General features: G+C 50.9%; 1 long non-coding RNA gene across 1 annotated transcript; it reads left to right on the top strand.

The window, feature by feature from the left end:
• Window positions 1–4,117: 4,117 nt before the first annotated feature.
• On the top strand, window positions 4,118–7,265 carry LOC111540002. Its single transcript, XR_002730865.2, has 2 exons — window positions 4,118–4,229; window positions 5,277–7,265. It is a non-coding gene; the product is annotated as an uncharacterized LOC111540002 (long non-coding RNA).
• Window positions 7,266–7,817: the final 552 nt, after the last annotated feature.

Raw genomic sequence — 7,817 nt, 5'->3', positions numbered from 1 at the left:
CAGCTTCTCTCATGTTGTACCTTGGGTTGTTTTGCTGGTTTCTCATCACAAAAGAAGTTTCTGGGAGCGAGTAGGGCCTTACCTTTTCATCTCTGTTACCTTGGTGCCTAGAACAGTATCTGGCTCCAAGAAAGCACCCAGTTAAGTGGTATAACCACGACGAGTGACTCTCACTCATAATCGCCCCTTAGATTCTCAAAGAAGAGCCTCATCTATTAGGGCTACTGAAAGGTAAGGTTCTCAGCCCAGGTGAGGAGTTCGAAATCTAGAGGGCTATAATGCAGAATACATAAATAGAGAAGGAACTGTAAAGCTCACTGTTGTTCCTTGCTCTCCATCAAGCCAGAGAAGACGCAGAGACAGTACAGGGAGCCTGACAGGCAACAAGGGGCAGACTGAGTTAGTACAGCAGGGGGCCTTCAGCTTGACTCAGCAGGCAGTTGGTACCCATGGAGAAAGGGAAGGCAAACAATTAGTGGGGGGCTGGAACAAAGACCCTCAAAGGCAGAAAAGCAAAACAGCTGTGGCTCTGAATGAACAGCCTGGCAAACCATGATCTCAGTAGTGTCCTGAAGCCAAGAGGAACAGGCTCCACTCCCTGGGATGTGGGTTGGAAAGGGCCCCAGAGGAGGCCAGTAGCTCAGTCAGATGAGACTGGAGCTCAGGGGGCTGTAGTGCTAATTAGGAAACTAAGGCAGAGTCCCAGCACTAGGAATGGAACCACTTTAGTGGTGATCAAGGGAAGGGTGTTTGCCACAAACATACTGGATCCTGAATCCGTGGGCAGACATCTGAGTACAACACTTCCCCTACAGTAAAAGGGAGGTGCTAGTGCCCTCCTAGCCCAATTAGGGCAGGCTCTATAGCTGGGTGGGGCTGAGCTTGTAGGAAAAGGCCTACTAGCCTGTGCCCTGCTGGGCTGGGCAAGCCAGGACGATGGCTGGACCAGGTGAGAAAGATTTCCTGCTGTATTTGCAGACTGAATCTGTGTCTGGGGCCAGGGGCTGAGCTGCTGCCAGCACTATCTGACCTCAAGGATCCCCCTAGTCAACAAGCAGCAAGAACAGGAGACTCCAGAGGCTCCCTCAGCTTTGGAGATAGCTCTGCAAACAAAACTCAGTTTTTAGGGGTTAATCCTCAGCCCCAGGAGGAGGCAGTGGGCCTCCTCTGAAGGGCAGAGCCAGCAAGTGGGCTGAGACTAAAGGAAAGGCCCAAGGCTGCAGGCCTGAGATTAGTTTGGCAGCAGCTCCAAAGAGCAGCCCTTGAATCGCAGGGATTGTCTGAGCCCTCAAAAGCACTGGCTACCTCCCACCAGCCTAGCTAATGGGGCTGAGCTGCTGGGGCCATGACCTCTGTCTACCCGGCTGATGGTCTGCTGCTTTGAATCTCACTCCCCCAGCACCCAGCAGGACCAAGGACTCTGTCTAGCTTATGTGCATCCTACCTTTGCATGTTTTCAGCACCTACTATGCGTAGAGCATCACACCTCCCCATCCGCCTGCCTCCTGCTACTCTCACCAGCACGCTCAGTCAACCCTTGGGCTAATTAGTGATTAGGTCTACAGTATGTATGCATGGTGGGGTGCAGACAGTGGGGTGGCCAGCGGGTGATGGGTGAGGGGAGAAGAGAACAGGAGATAGGAGGCCATGGTCTGACCTTCCTCCAATGCCCAGAATCCCTGAGTCTGTCTCTGGCAGCTGTGAAACAGAGGGAGCATGGGATCTGAACCGTGCCACCATCTGGGAGGTCACACACACTCACAGCCAAACCCCAGGAAGGAAACTTGGGCTGAAATACACCGTTTGCTGAAGAGCAGGGCTGGCACTGGTTTCTCTCCGTTCTGAATTTCTAGAAAGGGAGGGGTCTCCGTTGCCAGGCGGCGTCTGCCACCCCTTCCCACCGCGGCACCTCCAGCCCTCCACCCCTTCCTCCGGGAGACCCCCTGTGAGGACCCTCAGCAAACTTCTGCAAGGCCTGACGGGCGCAGGGTGGTGTGAACGCGTATCTTTCAGACCAAGGGAGAGGCGACGGGAGCGTGGGCGTGGAGGTGCGAGGAGCGCGCAGCCTCCGCCTGCTCGGCTGTCTCCGCGGACCCAGCCGAGGGAGGAAGAGAGCGCTGGGAAAAGGAAGGGGAGAAGGAGCCCGAGCGGGAGGCGAGCCAGAGGCTCTTTTGCTCCTCCCAAAGCAGGGGGTGGCTCCACGGTGCTCCTGATGACCCGGCAGCCGCCGCCGCCCTGCAACCGCTTCCTGGGACCCGTCAGCTCTGACACTGATGACCCACGGCGGGGGTGCTGGGCGCGGGCTCCCAGGCCCGCTCCGGCCGCCGGCTTCCGCGGTAATGACACTCTGCGGAGCGGCCGCCATCTCTTCTGGTACCTTCACTGGAGGAGGGAGGGGTGGGGAGATCCCTCCGTTCACCCCTGCCCTGCCCTGGCGCTGGTCCGCCGCCGCCCGCTGCTCTCGCGCTGGTCCGCAGCTCAGCCGAGCAGCTCCCTTCATCTGGCCTTCTAGTCCCTCACTCAGCCGCGAGAGGTGGAGCTCCGGCGACCTCCGGCCTTCCCTCGGGGTCTGCGCGGCCCCTACCCGACACCCGCCCAGGGGAGAGGCCTGAAGGGGCCAGCCGCGGTGCAGAGGCGGGAAGCGAGGCTGGAGAAGGGGACGCAGGGAGGCAGGGAGTGGACCCCCAGCGTACTACAGGAGCCGGCAGGAGCCAAACCCCATCCCGCCACACAGGTATCCCCGCGGACTACGAGGTGCCACCCGTCCCTGGTGCAGAAAAGACCAAGACCCCCAGAAGGGAAGGCCCAGCTTCCCTACCTCTACGTCCCATGCCAGGCGCCCAGCCTGCTCAACTTAACCCCAAGCCGCAGGTTAACTCTGCCCCAGCTTCTCCCCTTGGCTCTGGGCAAGCTCCTCTTCTCTCCCCCAGTGAGAACCACCGCTCAAATTCCGAGGGCTTTCCTCCTTGGTGCTCAGAGCTCTCAAGATGGGTGATTCTCTGCCAGGGGTCCTTAGCTACCCACTTTGGACGAGGATGGACAGATGTTTTCTCAAGCTTGCCTAGAGCACAGTTTCTAAACAGATGAGCTCTTCTTATGTTCCCCACAGATTGTCTAGCCTACGCTCCTTTGAGGAAATAAAGATGACCATAGCCAAGCTGCCCTGCTCTGCACCAAGGACCCTGGGCGCCCCATCCTTAACTCCCCTGCCTTGTGCTTGAGATTAGCATATCCACCCAGCAACTCCTCTGCCCCAGACTTACTTGACCACTACAGTCCACACTGACTCTCCTATCCACCAGAACTGTGCACTTAAAATCTGCTGCACACAATCCCATACTTGCTTGAGTCTGGCTTTGTTCTCCAATAGTTTCAAATGCCTGTTTGACTCCCCCCGCCACCCCCACAGAGATAAGGTCATCACAAGCAGTAACTACTGCTTTGCTTGTTTTGATTCCCACAGAGCCGAGCATAGATTGATGTGGCATAAGTGCTCAATAAATGCCCATGGACTTGGCTAATGGATGGACTTGCAGGGGACACTGCCCTGTCAGGAGAAAAAGGTGGCCTTAATCTCATCTGCCCCACCAAAAGGAACCTAAGGTCCTATTTCCTGGGGGTGTCTCAAAAATCGGCAGAGTCATTCTCCCCCCACCATCCCTCCTTGCCTCCAGTCCCCTCAGCCTTCTGGATCCCCGTGGGTTTGGAGAGGCCGCTGCTTGTAGCTCTTACCAACATCAATTTGCAGTCGCCAGGATGCAACTTCACCCTATGCTGTGTTCATAAATTAATCTCCTGGGATTAGATTCTGTGTTTTAGTAACACTCCTGAGGCATTGTATTTACACATTAATAATAAAAGAAAAAAAGTGAGACAAGTTCTGACAACTTTCAATAACATTCAGAAATAAAGTGCGAGGCACGGAAGTGTCCAAAGTTAATTAAAACCATTTGGTGCTGACGGGGGCTGGGGGTGTTGCCTGCCGAGCTCCGACAGGTGCTATTTCTGAAATGCAATTTCCCTGTCTATAACGTACCTGATGCCTGCAGAAAAGGAGAAACCGAAATAGACTGAACTGGCAGCGTGAGCTTGAATTTTCTGTTGTTTTGTTTTACAGTGCCGTGGACACTGCCAGAATTTGTCAAAGGTCCTAGGAAGAAAAGGCCCTTTCGCCCCTCCCCTCAGTGAACAGATGGTGTGTTTGGACTGTTTGCATTCGCTCCTCATAGGTGGGGTCCTGGAGGAAGTTAAGGGGCGCTCCGTTCCCTGGGGATGGGACAGCAGCAGCTCGCCTTTTTGCTAATAGCTGTAAGAGACTGTCAGACACTTACCTCACTAGACCTTCATCTCAGAGCTCAGAAGGGGAACAGCTCCAGAACTAAAAGAGAGAGAGCCTCTGGCAGACCCCAAAAGACAGCATAAAGAGTAAAGCTGGGCTTCCCTGCCCAATCACTAGGATCACTTATTGCACAAATACCTGTATTTTAAGCTGCAGGTTCTTGTGAATGTTTGTATTTTCTTCATTTCCATTTAGCTTTTTTTTTTCTTCCAATTTTAGAATAGCCTTTCTCTAGATAACTGGAGGAAGCGGGAGACAGAATTTCCTTTGTTTCTGTCTTGAGCCCAAATGGACAACTGAGTGTCAGGTATGACAGGGATAAAGGGAGAAACTCAGAAAGAATGCTTTTGTTTTGTTTTTTTGTTTTGTTTTGAGATGGAGTCTCACTCTTGTCGCCCGGGCTGGAGTGCAGTGGCGCAATCTTGGCTCCCTGCAGCCTCCACCTCCAGGACTCAAGTGATTCTTCTCCTCAGCCTCCCAAGTAGATGGGACTACAGGCACGCGCCATCACGCCTGGCTAATTTTTTTTTTTTTTTTTTTTTTTTGAGACGGAGAGTCTCCCTCTGTCACCCAGGCTGGAGCGCAGTGGCGTGATGTTGGCTCACTGCAAGCTCCACCTCCCAGGTTCACGCCATTCTCCTGCCTCAGCCTCCTGAGTAGCTGGAACTACAGGCGCCCGCCACCACCACGCCTGGCTAACTTTTTTGTACTTTTTTTAGGAGAGATGGGGTTTCACCATGTTAGCCAGGATGGTCTCAATCCCCTAACCTCATGATCCACCCGCCTCAGCCTCCCAAAGTGCTGGAATTACAGGCGTGAGCCACAGCGCCCAGCCAGAGAAATGTTTTGGGTGCCACACGTGCAGCCCCTCATGACTGTATCTTCTCAGAGCTCTTTTCCTCACATTCCTGAGAGCTTTGAGTTTTGTTTATTTAAGGGACAAATAAATCTCTTCCCACTCCATGGGATTTCCCTTGATTTTTATATTGGGAGTAAAAAGATGAAGCATGAGACTTTTCAGCTGCATCTCAAACTGCATCTAATTCCAGCACATCTCTCTCAATCTTTGATTAAGCCTGTTCATCTAAAAGAGAGACACGGGGAAAATGGAAATGGGACTTTGGAAGAAGAATGACCATCCACATTCCCATCACAGCCTGGGATTTCCTACCTGATTGAGATTTTCAGTAGATAGCCCTAGGTCTAGTTTCCCACTGTGGTCCTGTTGCCTTTGCCTCCAATAGAGGACTTCCAAGTAACTAGAAAGATTGCACCTCTCCTTTGAAACATAAGGGACAAATGGGTTTCTTTAGGATGAGAGGTGCACCTGGCTAGAGTCGATCTTTATTTTCCTAAAATAACCAGGATGAAAACTCAAAATAAAAAGAAATACCTCATGGGCAAAAGCTCTCCCAGTACAACTAATATAGACACTCAACATGGCTTCGTAGAAACTGACCCATCTCCCGAGTCTTACGTTTGCCAGAATTGCATGCCTATTTCAATCAAAGAAAAGTGATCTGATCTCTTCAGATGAAGGTGGGACTTGGAGATGCTGCTGCCTAGGGTTAACTTGCCAGAGAAAGGATAAGCATTCGGGAGGTGCGGGGATGGGGTACAAGGAAAGACCTATCAGCTGAGCAATGGCAGGATCCCTTCTGCCAATGGCCTGGCTCAGGGAGTAAACCTCCCCGGAAGGAACTTTGTTTCTCTCTAGAATCAAAGTGGGCAAAATGGTCACCTTATTTGCCTGGAGTGAACCAGGTTGAAACTGAGAAGGCAGATGTAGGTGTTAAGCCAGATGAAGTTATATGTTATAACTAAACGATGTACCTGTAACCTGCCTGGTAGTTTAAACTGCACCAAGTAGTTTATTCCTTCTCTCTAAACAGGTCATTAAGTGTTAGTCTGTGATCCACTATGGAGAGAGATTTCTGGAAAGAATAGAGCCAGTGGTACAGGATGCAAGGTTGTTATTTAAAGAGATGAATGTGGGCCGGGTCCCATGGCTCATACCTGTAATCCCAGCATTTTGGAAGGTAGAGGCAGGAGGATTGCTTAAGGCCAGAGTTCAAGACCAGCCTGGCCAATATAGGGAGACACCCATCTCTACAAAAGATAGAAAAACTTAGCCAGGCTTGGTGGCAGGCGCTATAGACCCTCCCACCATGGGACTACAGCTCCTGTAGTCCCAGCTACTCAGGAGCTGAGGTGGAAGGATTGCTTGAGTCCAGAAGTTTGAGGTTGCAGTGAGCCATGATCATGCCACTGCACTCCTCCCTGGGTGATAGAGCAAGACCTGACTCAATAATAATAGTAATAATAATAATAATGCAACATAAACTATCTTTTACCTCTTGAACAATGAATACAGATGCCATGACTACATTTGTTTGTTGGGGATCAGGGAGGCTGGCAGTGAGAATTCAGGGTGGAAGTAGCCGTGAACCCAATACCTATTGTGAGATGTGGCCTGGGCAGCCCTGAGATTTTCTGGCCAGGCTCACTCACTACCCAGACACCCTCTTCCTGCATGGGGAGTCCCTCAGCCCCTCCGAGGCTCACTTCTCAGACATCGGAGTAATCCACATCCTCCGTCTTGAGTTATTCCTCACAAGACCTGCAAGTTTTCCTAGGAGGAAAGCAAGACAGGGTCGAACCCACACAATTCTTGAATCTAGAATTTGGAGGATTTCTAAACCACTTCTGTAAGTCAGCCCTTGAGAACTTGTAGGTTTTCTCATCATTTGCAGCATGAGAGTCTTGAGTAGACTGTTTGGATTTGACTCTTGGTTCCTTGGGCAATTTACTTAACCTCTCAGCTGTGTGTCAGTTTCCGTATCTAAAAAGTGTGGTTAATAATAACTGACCTCTCAGAGGTATTGCGAGGTTACTGTGATGATTAAATTAGGTGATTCATATAAAATGTTTAAAAGAGTGCCTGGCATTATTATTAATAGTAATAAGTTTAGCATAAGTCTTGGCTGCTGATAAGGAGCTGGATTGAATGACTACTTAGATTCTATTTCTTGGCCTTCTCTTCTCTGGACTAGATGACCCCAACTTTCTCCTTACTTCTGAAAAATTTATCCCAGTCTGCTAAGGAAGAGAAAGCCCATGTGTGCACGTACACACATGCACCTGCACAAACATTTACATACAATTTTGGTCTTCTATACAGAATTAATAGAGCTACTAGATCTAGGAACTGACCTGAAAGAGAAAGGAAACGGTGCTTTTTTTTGTTTTGTTTGGTTTTTTTGAGACAGAGTCTCACTCTGTCACCAGGCTGGAGTGTAGTGGCACAATCGCGACTCACTGCAACCTCCACTTCCTGGGTTCAAGTGATTCTCCTGCCTCAGCCTCCCAAGTAGCTGGGACTACAGGTATGCACCACCACGCCCAGCTAATTTTTGTATTTTTAGTACAGATGGGGTTTCACCGTGTTGGCCAGGATGGTCTCGATCTCTTGACCTAG

Source organism: Piliocolobus tephrosceles, chromosome 13 (assembly GCF_002776525.5).
Source record: "Piliocolobus tephrosceles isolate RC106 chromosome 13, ASM277652v3, whole genome shotgun sequence".
NCBI lineage: Eukaryota > Metazoa > Chordata > Mammalia > Primates > Cercopithecidae > Piliocolobus > Piliocolobus tephrosceles.
This window is presented reverse-complemented; position numbering and strand designations above follow the sequence as displayed.